The sequence below is a fragment of the Lichenostomus cassidix genome, chromosome 11 (genome assembly GCF_008360975.1).
Source record: "Lichenostomus cassidix isolate B80296 chromosome 11, HeHo_3.0, whole genome shotgun sequence".
Classification (NCBI taxonomy): Eukaryota; Metazoa; Chordata; class Aves; order Passeriformes; family Meliphagidae; genus Lichenostomus; species Lichenostomus cassidix.
The window spans coordinates 11,869,986-11,892,631 of NC_139492.1; the positions used below are offsets into that span (position 1 = coordinate 11,869,986).

General features: G+C 36.8%; 1 long non-coding RNA gene across 2 annotated transcripts in view; it reads left to right on the forward strand.

Moving 5' to 3' along the window:
- The window catches only part of LOC146432312 (uncharacterized), a 118,175-nt gene extending 97,930 nt beyond the window's left edge, over window positions 1–20,245 (forward strand). For both annotated transcript variants that reach the window (XR_014854547.1, XR_014854548.1), the window contains exon 3: window positions 19,792–20,245. This is a non-coding gene — a long non-coding RNA (uncharacterized LOC146432312). The remainder of the gene's footprint in view (window positions 1–19,791) is intronic.
- The last annotated feature ends 2,401 nt before the right edge of the window (window positions 20,246–22,646 follow it).

The window sequence follows — 22,646 nt, forward strand, 5'->3', positions numbered from 1 at the left end:
GGTATCTATGAAAACTGAAAGTGGATTGCTAGAGGCTAAACTTCTGTTCTCAATTTTGTCACTATTATATAATAGGTAAAATTAGAGGAATTACTTCAGGTGTAGTAGTGATCACTGAAAATATTAAATGGACTATTTTTAAATTTTTGTTTGTAGGTTCAAATACAATTAGAGAACAAGTATTTAGGGGTTAATGTTCATCCATTTGAAATGTCTATATGGTGATAGATGGTGATGCACTTAATGAAAGATGGCAACAGTCTGACAGTTGGAATATCTGTGAGGAAGGGGACAGGTTAAGGTTTGCACTTGTGACTTTAGTACTATCATTCCTTGCATCTTGAACTATTTAATTTGGAAGCACTATGTTCTTCGAATGAGATAAGAATTTAGTATGCTGTGCACCTTCTCTTAATACATCTGCTGTCTATACAGAGCAAGGTGGAAAAAAACAACAAATAAACCCCTAGAAACTGTATCAGTTGCACTTAGTTTTACATCCCATTTAGTGCAAAGACAAAGGAAATCAGCCCAAAACAGAAATAACTGAAAAGAAAATGAATGGATCTGGAGAAATGGCCTATCTAAAGCACTAAGTGGGACATAAATAAGAGTTTCACTAGTTTTGTGGGAAAATCCTAGAAACAGTCCTTTCCCAAGGAAGAGCTAGATTATAAGGTATATTTCCCATTAATATGTGGTATCCATAGCTGAGACACGAATATTGAATAGTTGGATAATAGTGACAGTGTTGACCACTATTCTGCATTGTAAATAATACACCATAAGGTGATTATTTCTTCATTTTTTCTCACCAGTCTTTGTGGTCAAACTCCTCCTTGAAGATCCTTCGAAAAGAAAAAAAATAGTACTTTCTTTTATCTTGAGTCATTTGGCTGTGATAAGTTTTAACAAATAATGATAAAAAAAGAATGTATTCTCAGCAGAATCAGAAGGCTGTGAGAGGGATTTCACTGCATGCCATACAGGACCTAAAACAGGTTTCCATGTTTCCACTCAACAGTTAGAGCATGTCCAGTTCAAGGGGCTTGCAGGACACGAGGTATAATCTGACATTTCATCCCCACGTCCTGGAAGGAGCTCCTGTTTGAAATGAGCTCACATCTGAGCAGCCACATTGGCAGAAGGGTGCTGAGAAATGCCACCTCTGATCTGCTGAAGGTTTTGAAGATGACCATTCCAACAGGCAAATTTTTCACTTTTTCTGTCCCCTCAGTGCTGTGCTTTCTGCTCACTGAGGTTTGGTGTTCTCTCCTGCAGGTTTGCCTCAGCCGTCTTGACTTGCAGAGCCATTCAGCTCTGTAAAAGTGTCCTGCTAAGTTATGCCAAGACTAATACCAGCAGAACTGTATCCATGCTAGGAAATTGCACCAGTGTAACTATAAACTGAGACAGTTAAATCAGCACTGTGTGTAGACATAAGTACTTTGCTGGATTTTAGTCAAAACACTTTAAAAGTAATGTTAAATTTTGGTTTTGTGCCAGCCGTGGGCCCAACGGAACCACCTGTATTCATATTCTATGCTTAGCCATTGGTACTCTTCAAGTACATTCAAAATTTAAGACAAGAGATAGTCCCACTGAAGTAATTTAAAATTTAAGGATATGCATCTGCTTAACCTCTTTCCCAATTCAGGAGGAGTTTAAGCATGTTTATATGCTAACGTTTTTTGCTGAATAAGTACCTTTCTTTTTTAAAATGGCAATCAAGAAATTCTAATTTTGAATGTAATAGGAAAGTTCCTAGATTCATTCAGCCAAAGATAATTGCTGTTTGGAGAGCTTTGCATGCTCACAGTAAGAAAAGTACGTTTATCCAAGGAAAAAAATACCTCTTTAAATTAGTACAACCTAGAACGCAATATTATTTTTATTAACATGTATGCCGTAATGCTAAAAGTTGTTATATGTTTGACTCAGCCCAATAATCACACAATGTAAATGATATTCAAACAAGAGCTTGAATTAATCTTTGCATTGCAAAGATTAATTAGCCAGAAGGTTATTTCACACCATTCTTCAGGGCAAAACATAGAATTTGCTCTAAGGTTACAGCCTCTTTACTTTGCCAGAGTACTTTAAAATAGTTTTAAAATATCTTTTTTGGAGGAGCAAGGCAATAAATTATTCCCCAGGACATGTTAGGTAGTACAAATTCTTCTAGTGGAGTTACTTCAAAAGTTCTGAACTGCACAGCTGACTCTTGCTGGGCCACAAGCACTCCAGGGATTATCCATTTCAGTCAGTTCCACTGCAGGAGAATTCTGCATGCATACACTCAGGTGAGCTTTGCTGGTCCTCTCCCAAACCTGAGAGCTTCCCATCCAGTGCCATTCCCTCAGGAATATCCTTCTTCGTCTCATGTTTTGTGTTTGAATAATTCTGCTAGAGATAATTAAGCCTGTAGAATATGTTTTATCACATACCATTAAAATACTTTTTTCACATACTGCACTTATACCTTTTCTGTGCAAAAAGGGCATCCAAGAGTCTTCAGACAGGAGGGCTTTAGGAAATCAGCTTCTTATCAAATCATTAGATTTCATGGTCCAAGCTCTTTGGTAGGCTCTTGGGAATAATGTTGGTGTGGTACCAGAGGAATTCACATTACTGTATTTTCATCTCTGTAGTCTGGATGCATCAAAACTTGCTTTTTTTTCCAGGTGTGCTGGAATTTGATTCATGCTGCAGCATGTGCTTACACAGAACTCTGTGAGATTTTCCCCTTTCTATACAAAAGGCAAAACAACTTCTCTTTTCAATCTCTTTTTTCCTTTCCCACAGCTTTGTTCTTCACTAGAAACATAACATATTTAAGCAATGTCCAACATGGCATTTCATCATTAATCCTTAATGTTATTTTATTGAAATGTTTAAACCTGTATATTTTTCACTGTCTCCTACACCATTCTAATTTCTTCTACTCTGTTAAATTCAGACATAATTTAGGATGGAAAAATACATTTTAGAATTACACCTGCAGCATGTAGTATTAGTATGACTTTTTCATGGCATGACAGTGATGTTTCTACAATCTATACATATTGATTTAGGCTGATAATAAACAATTTGATTAGGCTCTATCTATAGGCTGTCATTTCAATCACTGTCACTGTTCCAATAGAGTGGAAGGCAGATAGCAGACACATATGGCAAGATTTCTCAACATAAAAACTCTGGCCTGATTAGAGCCCTAGGTTCAGTGAATTGGACAAGACAGCTCAGCTGCCAGGTTATTAACTCCCTCAGAAAATACTCTGCCTTTTCCCCGGGGCCAGCCTGAATATTCTGATCTGGATCGATAAGCAATCTCCGGTGTGTACAAAATGCCAGCTAGAATCATTTGTCTCAGTGCAGTCTCCTTACAAAGGATAAAACACCTGCAGTATATGGCCTTCCATCCCTCCTCCCCCACCTTCCCCTTTTTAACTAATGACCCACAAAGAAGGAAGAAGTAACTGAATCTGTTCCATCACCAGGAAGGCTCTCTCAGGTTTGTTTTAATGATCACGATGGCTACCTTTCAATCTTACAAAAATTATATCAGTCATGGTTTCCCTGTGGCATGTTTATGTAAGTAATGTGAACCACAATGTAATGACAAGTGTACAGATGTCATTGTAAGAGGGCCCTTGGCAAGAAGATATCTCAGAATGTCAGAATTTTAATAAACCGTGGACTGCTGGTAGGGTTCTCTTTGATGGTTGTCTTTTATATTTGTAATGTGTGCTGTGAGCTGTTGGTTGGGCCTGAGATTTTTCAAGAGTGTTTAGCAACAAAGGATATTTTACAATTGATTGGAACAGAATCATTATTTTCCAGAGTGGTGGTGTTTTCCCAATCCATTACATATCTGTGGGTTTTTTGTAGCAGTGGTGGATTGTAGCCATATAGCTTGTACTTTCTTTAGGTGCCAAAAAGGAATTTTTATCCAAATTAATTCAGAACCATTCAAAGCTTTTGGATGTTTTTTTCACATGTTGACCTATTAATAAGCCCCCCTTGACTCAAATTAAAATCAAATATCTGCAAAGTATGAGAAAATGCCCAAAGCTCCAAGTTTCTCTCCTTCATTGGTTATTTATTACACCTGGAGTCACAGGAAAGAACATCCTATTGCTTAACAAGTCTGTAGCTTCATATGTCCCATGTTGTCAAGAAATAAAAGCTGGATCTCCTCAGCAAGCTACATAGAATTTACTGAGCAAATTCTGACACTAAATACCTGTTTCTGAATGTGGATTAGGAATAGAGACCAGTTTTGACTTATTTTTCCAGTCTATAGAACTAGCTCCTCATCCAGCTGTTAATGACAGCATCATTCTGGCCTCAATTTATGTAATTGTTTATGTCTGTATCCCTATAGAAAACTTACCTTGAGTTAATATAAACTGAAGATCCATGCCTACGTAAAGAATTTTTTTTTTAGTATCATGTTTGCTTATGACAAATTATAAAAAAGCATTTTATGTTTGTACTGCAACCACTTGGAAAAGGAAGGTTTGCTTTTACTCTCTGTCCTTAGCTGCACGAGCTGCTTTGCCCTCATAATGTCAAGAAATTAGAATGTTGCCTTCCAGACAGCTTCCTTCATATTTGCTGTCCAAAACTTCAGGAACTAAAGATGCTTTTAAAAAAGAACAATGTAAGGAACAACTTTAGTGAATTGATTTCTGAATGTAGAAAACACATTTCCTATCAAGACACTTATTAGAATGTTTATCTCAGAGAAAATGCACACATTTTGTATGAAAAGCTGATGTTATGTTAATTCCCATTATAATATACAGATGATATTGAGGAACATGGAACAAAGTGCCTTTAAACCAAAACTGATGACATTTTTTTTCTTGTTTGCTACAGTTTTATTGTAGTGAAATATGTTCATTTTAGCAGTAGAAGACTGCCCTAAATAGACAGCATAAGAGCTATAAGATGTCACACTGCAGAGCACAATTTAAAAATGATGTGCTCTAGAAGTAAGGCTTTTAGACATTTTGGTTTATGTATTAAAACTTCCCACAAATTTGATTGAGAATGAGCCTTTGATGGATATTTGCTGCAGTTATGCTGCATTAGACTCGATTTATCCACCACCTCTCATTGTTGCTATTGATTGATTTTTAAATTAGATGAAGGCAATCAGTAAATACCACCCAATCAAGTCCTAAAAACATACAGGAGATTAGACAATTTAGGGTAATCAATGAAAATATTCTGTGATTTGCTACCACTCAATTTTGACCATAAATTACGACCATAACTTGCAAGTTAGTAAGCCATAAAACAAGTGGATGTGACAAGAAAAACTATAAGAAATGAATTAAGGAGATGAAGAGGAACCACTAGTGTTATCATTTAATGAGACAAAATTACTCTTTATACATATCTTGCATTTCTAGTTGAATCTTGCCAACAGTATTGGAGTACAAGAACACTAACACTTCTCTCATCTCTCTAGGGTTTTGGTTTTAGGGGTTTTTTTTGCAATATAAAAACTGTTCTTTTGTGCAACAAATCAGTTTGAACAATAACTAATCTACCTAATTTTGTTGCAGCAAATAAATTAATGTAATTTTAGGTTTAAAGTTTGCTGCTTGCTAAAACCCCTCACCTTCATCACAGGCACTTGCAAAGACTAATTTTAAAGTCACACTTCTACATGGTGTTATATTCTACAAACTTTAAAATGTAGCAAAAATTTAATGATATTTGAGACCAACACTTTGAAGAAGCTGTGCTAATATATTTTCTCTGTGGTATACAACCCTTATTTTCTATATTCTCACAGCAATCTCACTAGGAACTAATTCATATACCTTAAAAATCTCTTTTAAATCTTATTTACTAGATGTAAATAGGTGTCCACATTTTTTCTATTTGTGAATTTCAATACTTGGAATTTCTAGCCTGTATCTATCTGGTTCTAGGCTGAAAAGCTGCTTATAAATATATAAATGACTCTTTACAGCTATAGGCTATATGGGTATAAATTGATGAAATAAAGCAAATATTTATCATAAATCTGCTCCTTAAAAAAGTAGTAGAGATGTGATACTTCTGAGCAGCATGGAAAAATCTTCCTGGTTATTGCCTTTATGGTCCTCTTAAGAATAAGGAAGATCATTTGGAAACAGAGTACAGAATGATTTTGGGGAGTATTCATAGAAAAGGATGAAATTAAGATAGCTTTGACAACAGGAAAATTTGTGTGCCCTTGTCTACATTAAACAGAAATCTGAGAGGCCTGAAATCTGCACAGGGCACCTTGAGTGGTGATGAGATTATAGCAGAGGACAGAAGGAAAGAACACTCTCATTGCAATCACACCCACTAAATACAAAAGGACTTTGCAGAGCTTGATGGTAGAGCAATTCTTCTCGTAGCAGATAAATGCAAAATGTACAGGTGGAATAAATATTGAAAATATTTGGATTTATATTTACCATGATTTAATTAATTCCCAGAATAGACAGATTTCGTGTCACAGCAAAGAAAGCAAAACCCCAGAGCCAGAGCAAAGCTTTAGTGGTGTTGCAAACAAAAGATTAGTCAGCAAATACTGACTCTGTATCAGCAGGTGCACTCTGTGTGAGATAATCCAGAATTGAAACATTGAAAGGATTCCATGCAGAAATTCCAAATTCTTGCTGTAATAGACAAATGTCTGACACTAAAAAAAAAAAAAAAAAAAGTGACCCTTAGCTGGTTGGTTTTTTTAAAAGTAATTTCCTTTAGCCTAAGGTTTTAAAATCAGGATTTACTCATCTGTGCAGGTCTGTGGAACACTATGACAGGGTAAGTCCATGGAAGTGCTGGGCCCCTTACAGAAACCCGTTTGTCTCTGTCACACACTCCACATCTGAATTCTGAATTTAACATTAGAAAATGTCCAACCCTGGTCTTTCACATTTTCTGTGTTTTGCAGTACATCTGCCTAAGTTAATCCATTTTGAAGAACTATGTGGATTCCTAAGAGAATACAAAAGCTATCCCAGCTTTACTAAACATTCTTTTTTTCTAATATCATTGAAATGGACTTTAACTCCTGCATTTTATCAGTTTCTACATGCTCATAAGATTTTAAGAAATAAGTAAATACAGTGCTTATAATATCTTTTCTTCCTTCCACATAAATTTGGTACCAGAGGAAGCTTCTGTCTTACATCATTGGCATGATTTTTAACAAGTATTTATAATAAGACTGGAAGAGACATAGTTCTCAAAAATAATATTCCTCACCCTATAAGTAATATTATTTCTGAAATCTGAGATTTTTAGTTTAATTTGAAATCTCCTTTGAAAATGCTTTTTTAGATTATTTCAAAAGATTCTGGGTGTGATTGAACCTGTGGTAGAAATTTGCAAGATACACAGTTAAATTGTGAAGGCAGGAAATGAAACAGCTCAGAATCTGAATGAACTCTGGAGCATTTGCATTCTCATATTTAAATATCTGCCTGAATTACATATGAGCTATAACTTTTCACTGATTGGAATTTTTTGCATTCTCTGTAAATAATAGTGCTATGACAAGTCAATATTTATATTATTTCAATATATGAAGGTGTTGTGTTCAATCTCATGTTCGTGTGAGTTAAAAACACACAAAACCAGAATAACCTCTAGTAAGGAGGATACTAAAGGGAGAGAAGAAAAGAAAACCCCTGACTTACAACAAAGACAGGGACCTACTCACAGTTCCTGACGGACTGATGCAATACAATGAAGCTGGTGTATTCAATATAACTTTTAGAATAATTGCCTGGGAGGTAACCAGAAGAAGTACATTTTACTTTATCATGGTACATAAATAAAAGGGCAGACTAATTAATCATATAGCTTACTAAAAGTGCTTTTTATTTTGCCATTTAGTATGCCAGAAAGATCATTTTCTTTAATGTATATACCCAGTATTAACATGATTTAATCCATCATGTTCCGTATTATGAAATTACTTTGTTTTACTCCCTGATCCAGCTGAAGATCATTAACCCACACTATTTTCTAAGTCATACATCATTTGAGTGTATTACCTCATATAGCAAAAAAGCTACTTCCCTCGGTTATACACTCCAACTAAGAAATCATTTTTTCTGGATGTTGCTGACAAGGAGAGCTGTTTTCATTAGAAAGCAGATGGTTCACTATTTCGATTCTGTTTTACCTTCACATTTGCTCCAGCTCAGAGTTCTTTGCTGCCAGTTACCTCATTACCTCTCGCCTGTATCCCTGACCTATCCATAAAATGTGCTAAACAAGCAACTGCTCTGCCTTCCCCCAAGCCCAACTTTCTTTACTCCACATCCTCACTTATAAGTCAGTCTTCAAAGAGCAGCAAAAGTGAAGGCAATCATCTGAACAGTAGCTTAAGCTCTCACAGTTCTGCAGGTGTTTGTTAGCTGGGAGTGCCAAAGGTGTAATTTACACATTCAGATTCTGAGCTTGGACATGAAGTCACACTGCTGATGAGTTTGCCTCACAGAGCTTTAAGGCAGAATCTGGTCTTCTGTCATTTGTTGTAGTTTGCAGTTTGGATGTTTATGGCAGTGATATTTTCACTGTTCCATTCTCTGAGTCTGTAGGATTCATGTTCTGCTTGGGCTGCCCTGGGTGCCTGCTAAGTGTCAATAAACAGTGGCCTGCAGTGTAAATGAAAGGTGTGAAGAAGAGGGTAATGGATTCTTTTGAGTCAAAATGAAGACTGAGTAGTTCCTGGAGATGTGTCTTGGTATTTTTAGAATAAAAAAGAATAAATGATGTTTTAAAATAGAACACTTCAAGGAACAGAAGTAACACCTGTTATGTTTCAGACTGGTTTTAGTTATCTCTAAGAATTTGCCTTAGAAGTCCTTCCATTCCAGTTAGGCAAGGAGACTAAATGCTTTCATTGCTTTAATAGAAAGCCACTAGAGATTAAATCCTTTGAGGTAAACCCATCAGTACATACCATCAGTTCCTCCACACTACGCGTGTTTTGGTTTTGATCATTCTACACTGAGGATAATACTCAAACATTGTAGTAAGGTAGTCTGCCTATTTTGTGTAGTTTTTTCTGGTTTCTATGATATCCATCACAAACTCCATTTTTATTATAAATTCACGAAGTCTTCAGGGGAAAGGTTTCACTTTTTTTTTCACATACTTCAAGCTCATGGCAAATTTACCTTTTATTGTTATGTCTTACACTTGCCATGTGTAAAGATGTTATCATTTTATCCACACTGAAAACTAATACAGAGCTTGACAGGAATAAGAGTAGAGTATTGGGAGTGGTATTTGATTTTGTTAATTTGAAGGACAACCTGTTCACTAATCTTAAAGTGCATCATAGGTGGGATTGATTTAAAACAATGATCTTTCTAGTTTTCACTGAAATTGAAGGAAGAATAAAGGACTATAATGAACATGTTGACAAAATCCAAGGAAAAGATCATAGAGTTGGAATTTTTCCAAACTTATATGAACACCAAGAACAATGTTTAGCTATACTTTACTTAAGCACTGTACGAAGAGTTCTGAATGAGCTGGGGAGAAACATAAATCTAAAACACTAAACAAAGCCAAAGCTGAAGAAGGTCAGCCTGCAATTAATAACCGTGCTCAGTTACATTATTTTTATGATGACCCAATATTTAAGCTACTGAACTTGGTACCACAAACAGCCATGCATGTTGTACAGAGTGAAGAATATGCAATTGGTTGAGCTTGATTTCTACCTGTTGGTTTATAAAATCCATGGATTCTGTCTACTCTCTGCTGAATGCAGCCTCAGCATCCAGCCTGAATAAACCTCACAGCCATAATTCAGCTGCAAATAGAGCAAAAAAAGGAGCTGCAGGTGCTGCTGCTTGCACATCATGAGCCAGGAACCAAGAAAGGTAAGGCATAGAGACAGATCATCTTCTGCAGAGGAGCTGAGTGCAGCTGCCCTGGGGCTTCAGAGGCAATGCCTTTATGCAGTAAAGCCTTTGTTGCAGAGCTTTAAGCTTCTCTCACTGGTGTGGACAAGATTGCCAAAGTGATGAGAAGACTGCACAGTCTTGTGGAGGGCCTGGATAATCCCACACTGAAGTGTGTGCAATGTCAGAATTTACTCCAGTACACAGAAAAAAGATGGACTTTTTGGTTTATGCCTCTGAGTGCTCCTCAGAATGGTATTTAGCATTGATGTCACCCAAGCCAATTTTTTTCTGCTCAAGAAAGCATTTTGAAACTACCAAGTTCTGTTGATGAAAGTTATCAAAACTGAAAAAGGATATAACAACAAAGAAGCAATTTTGTGAACTGTCAGTCCAAAACTTTGTTTTCAGCATAAACAAGTTAGTGGGTTTTGCTTTAACAGTTGTGAACTTCATATGCACAAAAGGTTTTTTCTAACCTTTATTTTGTCCCTACCTGAATGCTAACAGTAAAATCATAAAACATTATAAAGTATCATACTGTGGTAAAATAATTCCAAACAAAACAAAGGAGAAGCCATGGGAAATTAGAGCATAGGAACTTGACAAGCCAAAATAGAAAACTGCAAAGTACACAAGGTGTCATTGTAGGATTTGTGTGTGAGTGACTGTATAGAGTGCAGTGACACTCCTGATCATATAAATCACACAGAGAAACCCCATCTGGTATTCTATGGGAATAAGTTAAGTACATTCTTTAGAATTATATCAAAAGCAGTTAAAAATGTAAACCATTAAAATGTTATATAATAGAATAGCACTTTATTTATAAAAATGTCATTTGCATTTTTGTGCACTGTTTAACTTCCATGCTTGTTTTGCTGTTTTCAAATAACAAATTGACCATTTCAAATTCATAATGAGGTATGAAATAAATGAGAGGGTACTGAGGGTGAGTCATTCATTAATCATAAGCAAAACAGGGACGAAATCAAGGACACAGAAGCACAAACTGTAAAAGTAATAGGTTGTGTAATCTGTGTATTTAATATTAACTACATTATGTTTTTCACATGAGTTCTGAGAAGTGGATTTTTTATGTTTACACGAAACTAATCCAAGATAAATTTTATTTCCCAATATTATTTTATCCTAGAGGTTGCCCTCTTTTTAATAAAGTAGAAGACAATGAATTCTAGCTTATCACATTGTTATGAAGATTTAATAGTAGGGTTAGCAGGAACATTGAAGCCTCCTGAAACTTTTTATTTAGGATATTCCACTTTTGACTAGAATGTACGAAACTCTTCTTGTTTGTCATGGCAGATCTCCCATTACGGACATAAATTTACCTGGAATTAGTTGTTTTGGCCAAAATAAGTTATTATTCATATTCATCTGTCAGAGAAGGACAGAACAAGAGCTATTTTTCAAACCATTCTGTGTCTTTATCCTTCAAGAGTTCAATCCTCAGTGATTACACAATGCAACAAGGTTGTTTACAGTTTGCAGGTGATGTGAGTATTTAAAGAGTTGGAGTAGCTCAAATAGACATAATAAATATAATTTGTTACTCCATGTCGGATTTCAACAAAAAACCCCACAAAAATAAACCAGGTTGTAATAAGGCAAGGTGAACTGGCGGCACAGCAAGGAGTCAGCTCACTTCAGAATCACTAAACAGATGCATCTCTGTTCCATACACATTCATTTGGATGGAGTTGGTATTGATGTGAGTCTTACTCGTTATTTTGGAATTTACTTGGCTGAGGAGGAGAAAGAGATGAGAAAAATCAGAGTGAGAACTATGCCGATAGCTTGCTGCTAGAACCACTGTGCTTTGTGTCCCCTGGTGTGGTACTCTGGGCAGCCCTGTGAGCCCTGTGTGCCTGTGCACAGCAGAATGATGGGTGACCAGCACTCCTGGAGCCATGTGGGACCCCCAGCACCACTGCCAGCCCACCAGCATGGGTCACAGCAGTCTCTGTGTGCTCCATACCACTTCATCTCTCTGCACACAGAGGTACCCAGCAGATCATGGCCTGCTGGGATCACAGGGAGCTCCCTGTGCTGGCACAGGAACTTGTTGGGCACTGAAGGCAGGCTGCAGGGCATTGCTGTGCCCTGGGATCTGCCCTGGGTGAACTCGGGTTATAATCTGTGCTTGTACCACAGCCTGTCATGTTCCTGCCTCCGCCACTCAAATGGGCTCAAATTGCAATCCTGGTGCAGTCAAACTGCACTGAGCTGCTTGTTAGTGCCCTGTGCTTGTCCCCAGTGTCACACACGGAGTGTCTGTCAGTGCTGGCAGCCCGTGGGGAGGGACAGCCCCTCGGGGAGCTGCTGCAGCCCCTGTCGGAAAGGCTGTAGCTCCATGGTCAGAGGAGCACACTGCCTGCTCTGTGCTGGGCTCTCCCTGCAGCACTCTGCTCAACTCGTGCTCTGCTCTAAATTAATGGTGTTGTTGCAGTGCATATCAATGTCTGACCAAGCAATTTCCTGCATTTAGACTGCAAAACAGGAATTATTACACCAGTGGTTGATATTTAGAAAAAAATCATGATTCCTCAATATTTCCATTCATAATTTTTGCAACTTGAAGTTCTGTCTGCAAATCTGTGTTCAGAGGGGAAAAGCGCTGTTGATTAAAAGTGCATATTCTATCACCTTCACATGTTTTCCATAACCCTTGATGAACAAAGTATTCTAATTTTTAAAACTCCCATTTTACTAATTTCCTACCTTCTCTGCTCCAACATATCTACATTTTGCAAATTGTATTAGTGCCATATTCACACTGCGCTTAAGGTGTTTCTTCCTAATGTGAGAAGCTATATATAAACTGCAAGGTGTTAAAGCCAGTAATTGTGAGTGGGGTTTTTCCTTCTAAAGAAATATATAAGGCATGATCAATGAATAGATTGCTATCAAAACCAAGGAATTTGCCCAGATCTCTGAAAAGTCATACATTCCATTCAAGCCTGTGTAAGTGGGGACATCCTCATAATATATTTACCTTCACTGTAGATGCAGGTGGTTTAAGTGTGGTGCTCTGGTTTAGATTCCAGAGCAAATAGGTTACCTATGATATTATCATTCCCAGGAATATATTGCCAAGCAAAGCCTTTCTCAAGCAATGTGGGTAAAGGGTTCACTCTGTCCCCCCGTGGTCCTCTGCTTGAATGCTTTTCCCAAGCTCCAGATCAATCTTTAACTCCTCACTTTTAAATTAAGATGAAATACCATGGAGAAGAAAGGGAACATAAACACTTCCAAAATCGTAGCAAATGGATTCTCTCACTCTTCCCTCTCCTAAGCAAGACACTTAAAATGAAGCCCATGAAGTCTTTTCTGTGCTGGACCAGGTATTTCCAAATTCTTTGGACCAAATTCTTTGAATCTCAAATGTTTCAGCAGAATTTTTTTTTTTCCAAGAAATCCTCTAATGCTGTTGAAGAGTCTTCAACTCAGTACCAGAAACATTTTGCTATGGGCCTGAGAAGTCTGTCAAAGTAGAAATTTTTTTAAAAAATCAGCACCATAGCAGGGAAATGTTCCTTTTATAGGTACCCTGCCCTGCTCTTGGCATCATGTCTTGCACAAATAAACTCTCTAAATCTGAGCTGGGCTTCCTTTGCACCTCAAGCAATCCAACTGCAGAGCTTCTCTAATTCTGCTTTCAGAGGTTGTTCCTGCAGCAGAGATGGATGGTGACTTTATATCCAGAAGTTAAAAGGTGGAAAGAGTTTGGCTTTTGGGGGTACTTGAACTTATTTACATCTTCAGCCTATTTGAAATTACTGTTGAAATATCTACCAATGCATTCATGAAACATGTCAAAGTTGAAGGAATGCATTTTAAGCAAGTGCCCTCTCCCAGGTTAATGATTAACACTGGGAGAATTCAGCTTGGTATTTACTGTATCATGACACAAATAAATTGAACTCCAAGCAAGTCATTACCTATTTTGTTTTTTAAGTATGCAATGCCAAATTATTAACTTTTGTAGTAGTAGGGTAGTAAAAACACAGGACAGGCTCTACCCATAGAATCCTGTGGGACTCGTTTGTTCATACCCAATGTGGTGGATAAAGAACATAGTTCTTGTAGAAGAAGGCTTTCTGTTTCCAGCGCAATATCTAAACAATTAAATACAATTTTTTAAAATATGCCTCTTTATTTACATCTCATTATTGTATTAAAAAATAATCCTTGCATTCTCCATCTATTTCTCACTCTTCATCATAGCAAACTGCACCTTCTGTTCTCTGCATGTTTCGAAGGACCAATCAATTCATCTATTCTCCTGCCACATTTTGGTATAATCACAAATATGTCAGCACTGTGCCTATTACAAAAAAAATTTCAACCTTCTTAATTCTGTTGGAAGGGGATTTTACTTCACTAGAAAAGTAGTTACATTTCTTGAAATGTAAATATTACCTTTCAGGAAAAATATTGCCTAAATTATTCTGCCTGAAATGTGAATGCTTCAGAAAGTTACAAACACCTAAGATGTTGAGAATTTAGGTTAGAAGAAAAATACTTGGGCATTATTAACTATCCCATGGTAAAACCTGCATCTAGACTGCCCTGTGTGCAAAGACTTTAAGGTTCTAATTCCATTTTGCAATTCCCAATTTTTTTCATTATGAGCTAGCACTGTTTAAAGGCTCAAAGGTTTCATGTAATTTTCCTTGAATCTCCAGATAGTACATGGCCAAGTTATTTAGATACAAATAAGCCTTGAGAATATCACCAAATCCATTCTAATTTCATTCATGCCTTGGAGATAATAATTTAAAGAGCTAGTCACTGCTTGCAATTAAGCATGGAGAAAATAGATCCGTCCCATAATTTATGTCTGCAAAGGTTGGGCTGGATTTGTAATTAATGTTTGCTCCTTTTAATGAAATACTCCAAAGGTCTGCACTTCTGTCATTCATGGAGGTAATTTTTCAATTGATTAGTAAAATAATACTTGAAAAGTAAATGCACCTGCTTTAGCACAGAAATGTCTTAGTCAAGTAGAGACAATGATTGGAGTGCTAAAAAAATATCATTTCAATACAGTAGAGACTGGAGTTTTACTCCTCCAGAATTCAGAACTCCCACTAAAGAGAAAAAAAAGAAAAGGTAATTAAACCTCCAACAACTTCCTCAGCATGCTTTCATCCAGTTTAATTCCTGGGTGGTTTTCAGCATAGCTAAATACTTTTAGGAGCACACGCCTGAACTGTGCCAGTGAAATATAGCTGGAAAGCATATGTTACAGCAAGACATCATTTTTATATTTGTGTACCTTAGTATTTTTGGAGGACATGATCAAATAATTTGATATTGGAAATTTGTTTCCATTTTGAATAAACTCTTAAAATTTGACAGCTCATTGGGATTCTCTTATTTCTTTTTCAGGATCAAATCTCTTCAAGCCTGCCAAGTGGCAAGGCTTGAGAGTTAGGTTCCTGAATCTGCTGGTTTAAAAAGGCTGGTAGTGTCCTTTCTGCAAAACATCTGCTATCAAAGCAAATGAAATAAAGTAACAAGCCACTCTGCCTGTTTTCAGGGAATTGATAAGGATTTTCTTTGAATTAATCACTCCAAAAAGCATGTTTGATGACTTCTGCTGCTTTGTTAATTTAGTCATTTTGACCCAAAGGTTTACTAATCCTGTGCTCCAGGGACCTCAGATTTTGTAGAAGTTCATGGGAGTTGACTGTAAGTTGACCAGACAGGATGCAGAGCAGGAGCCACAGTCTGTGCCAGATTTCTCAAGGACCACAAATATGGTGATTCAAGAGCTTTTGAACCTTGTGTCTTGTGGGACAAGGATTTTGCTTCCAGAGAGGCAAGAGAAGTGAAAGAAGCACTTATCCAGTGCTCAGCATGATGGAGCAGAGTAACTCAGACAGTGGAGCAAGGGGATGACAGTCATCAGAACATTTAACTATAAAGATAAAAGTTTATAGTTTTCATGCTACAGTTTTAAGTGTTTGAGTCATTTGAAGGATCCAGCTCTTACTAAAGCACGAGCAAAGCAGCACTGAAGGACTTTTAAAACCCTGCACCTTGAACTTAGTATAACTCCCATTAAAGTCAATGGATGCTGAGTCAGACCTTAATTCTTTTTGCATCTTAGAGATTCAAAAGGTGAAAATCCTGGCACTACTGATGTTTTGCCATTGACCTCATAGGGTCAGGATTTCATGCTAAAAGCCATAAAATGGCACTGACATTTCGTCATTGCTGTCTTGGATCAGATTCATGACAGTGACCCAGGAGAGAAAAATCTGCATAATCCATTACTACTGCATCTACCCAACACTTCTCACCACCTTCTGCCTTGCTTAAAGGGACAAAATAATCTATAATTTTGAGCTGCCTTCAACTCAAGTGAAGGAGAATGGAAAAATCTTGATATTCATTTTTCAATCACACTATTTTAACCTTCTAAGTAAATTCTTGATTTTCTTATATTTTGTATTAATTTAATTGGAAAATTCTCTTTTGGAAATGAAGGAGGTTTTGTTGGGTGATCTGGGTTTTTTTAATAACTATTCTAAAAGTCTTTGCAGTAAAACTGGAAGGCAAATTCCAGGTTGATAGCACTGTTGAATGAAATGCTTATGATTAGCAGTGAGAACTATGAAAAGTTTATATAATTCCTTAATGATCTTTAACAAAATATTTAATTAAAGACCAGTTGGAAAGGTAATCTTGGTTAATAAGAGGAAATAAGGGAATGAACTTATTTTGGTAATGCAAGAGTACTTGCAGTACATGAAAGATGCTACATATCATTAGCAGTTAGATACAATAAACTGATAAAGTACAAAATAATTCTGCCCCCCCTATAAAAGCAGTAGATGTTTGCATTTGGAAATTAAAAAAGCCTGCTTCTGTGTTTTGTGTAAACTTTGCTTTTCCCTTCATTAAAACTTCTCTTTGTTAAATAACCGCAGATCTTCAGACATTAGGGGTACTCAGGTTGCTTAACTTGGTTTCGCTGGCCTTTCTAAAGTAGTCTATGAAGACTAATAAAAAAATCTCCTTATATTCCTTGAGGAAAGTGGTGTGAACATTCCTGTTTGTGTCAAACTGCACTCTGAGTGCATCTTCTGACTTTCCTGCAGTGCCTTGTGCTCTCCACCCTTCAGTGAGTCCTTGGTGTCCTGTGAGTTTTATGCAGTTGAAGGTCCAAGTCAGGAGTGCTATATTATTGCTAAGGAATGTGTATTTAAACACAGGTTAATAATAAGATTTGAACCATTTTCTTTCCTTTTAATTTAATGAAAGCATATGTTTATATACAGAGCCTTTGAAAATTAATTTCCTGAATTTCTCTAGGGATATAGGGGGTTTTGTAGGATGCATAGTTTTTCCTTGTATTATTTATGAATGTAGGAGTATAATCTAGTAGAGACTCCCTTTGTGCACAAATTTTTAAACTCTTTAAGCCACTTTAGTTGCACTGAACTTTGAGATGAGAATGAAGCCTTCTTTCTATTTATTGGGACTTTTTCTTAGAATGTGAAACATGTTTACTTCCAGAACACCGTGTAAATATTTCTTAAAGAGGTGCTTTGCAAATAAGCTATTATGGTACTAAAGAAAACATTGATTAGTTCTAAATGGCAGTAACAATTCAAGTGTATATAAAGACAAGTGCATTTTCTTTTGAGGTTAAGCCTCTGAATTTAATAATTGAAGGAAAAAATACAATAATGTGCAATAGAAGAATCTTCTGTGAAGTGCATTATGCAATTATGACTGCCATAACTACAATTGCCTTACAAGATCATAGGATGTTTTCTCCTTAGAGAAAACAAAACAATTTTTATTACTTTTTTATTTGGAAATATGTACTGTTTGGAAAAGGTTGTATGCTCTGTGATGATTCTGTTGATTCAGAAAACCAGTCCGTAAGTTCAGGAAATCTGAAAATTCAGGACACCATTCAAGTGAATGCAGTATCCAGCTGAAGTAATCTATTTATTTTTAGCTTTCTCAAAGTTGTTTTCCAATTTGAACACTGTTTTTAGGGAATATCTTTGCCAGTTCCCTCAATTAAATCATGTCACATTTTGCTTAACATACAGAAGACCAGAATTATGAGAAGAGAGATTTTGTCTGTGAATTGTGGAGTTTAACCTGGTGAATTGCACAAGTCATTAGCTGTCTAGATCAGAGCCTGATTGTGCTGCTCACAGAACCTGTGTGCTGGAAAGATCCTGTGTGATGACTGTGCTTACATAGCCAAATTTGTTACAAAAGGGAATACTACAAGCTCTTCTTCATCACATGAAATAGGCCAAGAAGTAGAACTACAATTCTGGTAGCAAAGATTTAGATTGGACTTTAAAAAGCAGGATAATAACTAAGAGGTTGTACTGTATTAGGCTCAAAACTACAATGAGGAAAGGTGGTGGGAGGGGATTTGGCCAGTGAAATAATTTGTCTGTTAGTGGATCCATAGCTCAGGGAGTTTGGTGTAGCTCCAGAAAGAAGTACGTGTTAATTGTGGTGAAGTTAAGGTTCCCTCATATGACAGAAGTGTCATGGTTTAAGTACAAATGTGAAGTATAAGAGTTAAGAATAACTTTCCTCAAAGAAAGATTTCCAAGAGTCCCTTGTCGTTCCTTGTGGGGTGTAGGTTAGGAAAGAGTGGTACAGTTGGATACAACATTTAATCAATGTGCATCTTGGTTCCTCAAATCATAGCTGTAACTCCTCTCTGTGTTGCAGCTCTTTGCGTTTCATGTCAAATTCTCTGAAGTCACTCAATCTGTGTTCCATGGGTACTGCTGTGTTCATACAGACATGTACACTTTCATTGCAGTGATTTCTGACCTAGCATAGCTTTGTAAAACCTCTATCTCAGTAGCATTAAAGATGACAAATATATAAATCCAAGGGGAAAGTACTAAAGTTAATACTGAGGGGTTTGGGGTTTTTTTTGTGAAATAACCATGGTTTCCATCATTTTACAAAGTCCCTTCTACGCTTAATGTATGCTGATAAAGATCCATTCTATACAACAATTTCCTCTCATCTCACTGCCCCACCTGCAGTTTTTCCTTATGTCTATTCCTCTTAAAATCCAATTTTCTAGTTATACTAGTATTTATTAAAAGCTTGACTGTAAGGTCTTTGTTTACCCAAAGATCTATTTTTATCATAACTGTTTATAATGATTAAACCTCAACAACTTAAACACTTTACACAAAATAATGTATTTTCAATAAATTGAAATATTAACCAATCATATGTAATGGTTCAGTTCTAGCAAATGGATTGCTAGAAATCCTTAGGGTTTCATATAAATTGAAAACTGTATTGACTGACCAGGCTGCACTCGAATTGCATTGCATTTGGATCAAAAAGCATAGAAAAAGTTCTCATTATAGTTCCCTGACATTAATTTGAGCATTTTTATATGTGTGTCCTATTAAGTACTTTAAGTGCTTTTTGATAATTGTGCTTTGTAGTTTTTACAGCACTTCAGCCTATTCCCAGTTCAATTTCCTCTTTTATCCGATGTTTGAAATATTGATTTCTGACAGATAAAAGCAAACCTTATAATCTCAGCAGCATGCAATAAGTGAGTAAGACGGGGCTGCAGAATGCATCAGGGAATGGTCATATTTGAAACGGTCTTTGTTTTATTACACTTCGTCAACAGAATTTACTTACCGCTTGCTGATATTTATGTAAAAGCAGGACTCCTGATAGTCCAGTGATATTACCAGCTCCTGGTATACTTTTGCATTTAGTAAGATAAAAGAAGAAACTCCCTTGGTGGTTGATGATTGCAGCTGCTTAAACTGCTGTCAACTGGCTTGAAGTAACTGTGATTTATCTTCCTCAGATTGTGCAGCGTTGTGTCCGTGAACTTCCAGAATTTGCATTAAAAAGTGACAGAACATCAGAGTGCCAGAAGCTGCTCATACTGCGGCCCTGAAGGTAAAAGCTAAGGAAACTATCTTGGTCTATGTTTGGGAACACTGTCCAAAACCTCTGCAAAGCTCTTGTGACATGAGAGATCTTAAAGAAACGTGTTGGCATTTTGAATATGGAATAAATACAATTAAGAGATGCTAAGGAGTAGCACTGGTGCTTTGTCTTGCATGTTTTCAGCATGTTTCTTTTGCAATTTCTAAAAACTGGAAAGAGAAATTCAGTCCAATCCAATAAATAGTTAATGGTATGCTAAGAATTCAGTTTGCATTTATTTCCTTTCTGTTAGCCAAAGTAATCCAGTGTCTCACAAGTAACATTGCATTAAACATCTCTACTCATCTCCATCAGCACCCACAGTAAAAGAGCAGAAAACACAGGGAATTAGCTGCTTCATTTCTGGCAGTATTTCCTCTGGTGTCGTGAAAATTCAGAATGCTGTTGCAGAAGGTGAGAAAAGTTCCTCAGGTTACAGAGTAGCTTTGGCAATCAATAGTAAATCCCATCTAAGTGAGAATGGAAGATTGTCCATCCTGAGCACCAGGTTAGGAGGAAACTGAGTATCTTTCTCTTGAGTCATACATTTTTAAGAGGGATTGATGTACCTGACAACAAAGGCAGGTGACATAAAGGAAGGAGGAATATGATTTTTACTAATTTATATGTTCTAGGATGAACACAGAGATTTTACTCAATCCCAAATTAGAAATTTCTAATTCAGCCTTTTTTTTTGGCTCAATCCTGAGCCAAATTGCCAAATTGCTTTAAATTGCTATCTTGCATCTGGACCTTAACCCACTTGGGTTATAGAATAGTTTGGGTTTAGAATAGTTTTCTGTGGGTGTAGAGCAGTTTTCAAACAAAAGGCATTTAAAAATGTTATTTTAGTGAATTTTGATTATTATGGACTGGAGCTGGAACTCTGCCAGTCGCTTATCAGAAGTTTAATCTGCAATCAATTCAAGTTTTCATTACTAAGCAATTATTCTTTAAAGTTTTGAGTGATAAGCACTTAATTGCATTCTGGAAATAGTGGGTTGGTGATAACAAAGCCTGTTTTGGAATATGCTAGCTGCACCCAACCCAAATTTCTGTGACTCAGCAGACCAACACAGCAATGTGTGTATGTGCAGGTAACATTCCTATATGTTCCCAAATATACAGGTAAAGAATCAACACAAGGAATCTACTCTGGGTGATATAATTGTTGACAATCTCCATTAGAATTTCAAAGGAGTTACTTAGCATTTTTTCATATTGGATAGGTTATTTACAGTTCACTATTTAAAAGGAAAAGTATTGGAAAAGGTTTATCTGCTAATAAATCAAGGCCATTATGACATCAAATTGCAAAGCCTAAAGGTATAAAGGCAGTTGCAGAAGCTGTCTTTTGCAAAATATTATATGTACTGTATTATATTGGGTAGCTAAATTAAACATGCTTCTATGAAGAATTATAAACAATTAGAAATGTAAAAGTAAAATGTAGAACAAATAGGACTGATGATTTTTGGTTGAGGTTCTTGTGGGAATCAGGTTGGGAAATGAATCCCTGCTGTCATTACATCTGTCCATACAAGTGCTTGTTACAACATTGTAAATAAACTGTGTCCTCTGTTGCACAGTCAAAAGAAAGTACTGAGTCTTGTGCCCTTCCAAAACACACACAGTGTGTACCCTACAGACATGAACTGCAGTTTTGATCAGTCTCTTTTCTATTTTGTCTCACTGCTGTGTAGGATCAGATGAAAACATTAAGTCACCTTCATAGGTGTCTTCTCTTGTCTTGGGCACTCTGACCAACTGTGATTTCTATTTCCATATACATCATATAAGAAAATGAAGACATTTTAATGACAGTAAATGCTGTTTGTAGTAAGTTTACTTGCTCTGATTATTTCTATGTACCCAAGGCAAACAACTTGAAAATTTTACCTGAGATTTTTTGAGCACTTTTTCAATACAACCCAATATTTTTTGTAGGACTAAGCCTCTGGAACTCCACTAGGATGCTTGAGGAATCAGTGCTCTATATGTATGTTAGCAAGTATTTTTAGTATTTATCCATAAAAGTTAGGCAAACTGATAACATTAGTATATGTTTATATAATTCAAACAGCAATTCATCCACTTCAGAAACCCTGTGTGGATTGAATCCTTTTTGCAGCACAGCCTGTGCAGCTGCCGGTTTGTCTCGAGCCTTTGATGTGTGCAGCTGCTGGGTGACAGAGCAGGCGGCAGTGCCTCGGCAGCTGCAGGGCTCTGGTGTCCCTCCAGGTGGGACAGGAGCCCCTGGAGCCACCACTCACTGCTGGCACACATCTCAGTCTGCGAGCTCTCAGCACTCTGTGCTCCTCCTGATTTCCCTGCTAAACAAAGTGTCCAGAGCGTTGGAAGAATGATATCAAGAGCATGACGCTGCGTAACCACGAAATGGCAACGTTTCTCTCATTTTGGCTCCTTGATACCATCTTTGGCTGAGTGGGAAAGAACACAGATTACATGACCCTGGGGATGCTTGTTTCAACATTTATTATTGGGAAAAGTGTGGCTTTCGAAAGGTGAAATGTATTTTAAATATCAAATCTCTCCCTATACTGAGTTCAATGCTGCCTTGATGTATGCCTTGTATGCTCTAAGTTGACAGATGGGAAGTACAAGTAAGAGCAGAATTTGAGCAGCTAAATTTAACATAATAAGTTTATGAATACTACAAGGGCAAAGGATTTTCTAAACATTGAATGTTAGAGTGTGCCTGAATTCTGC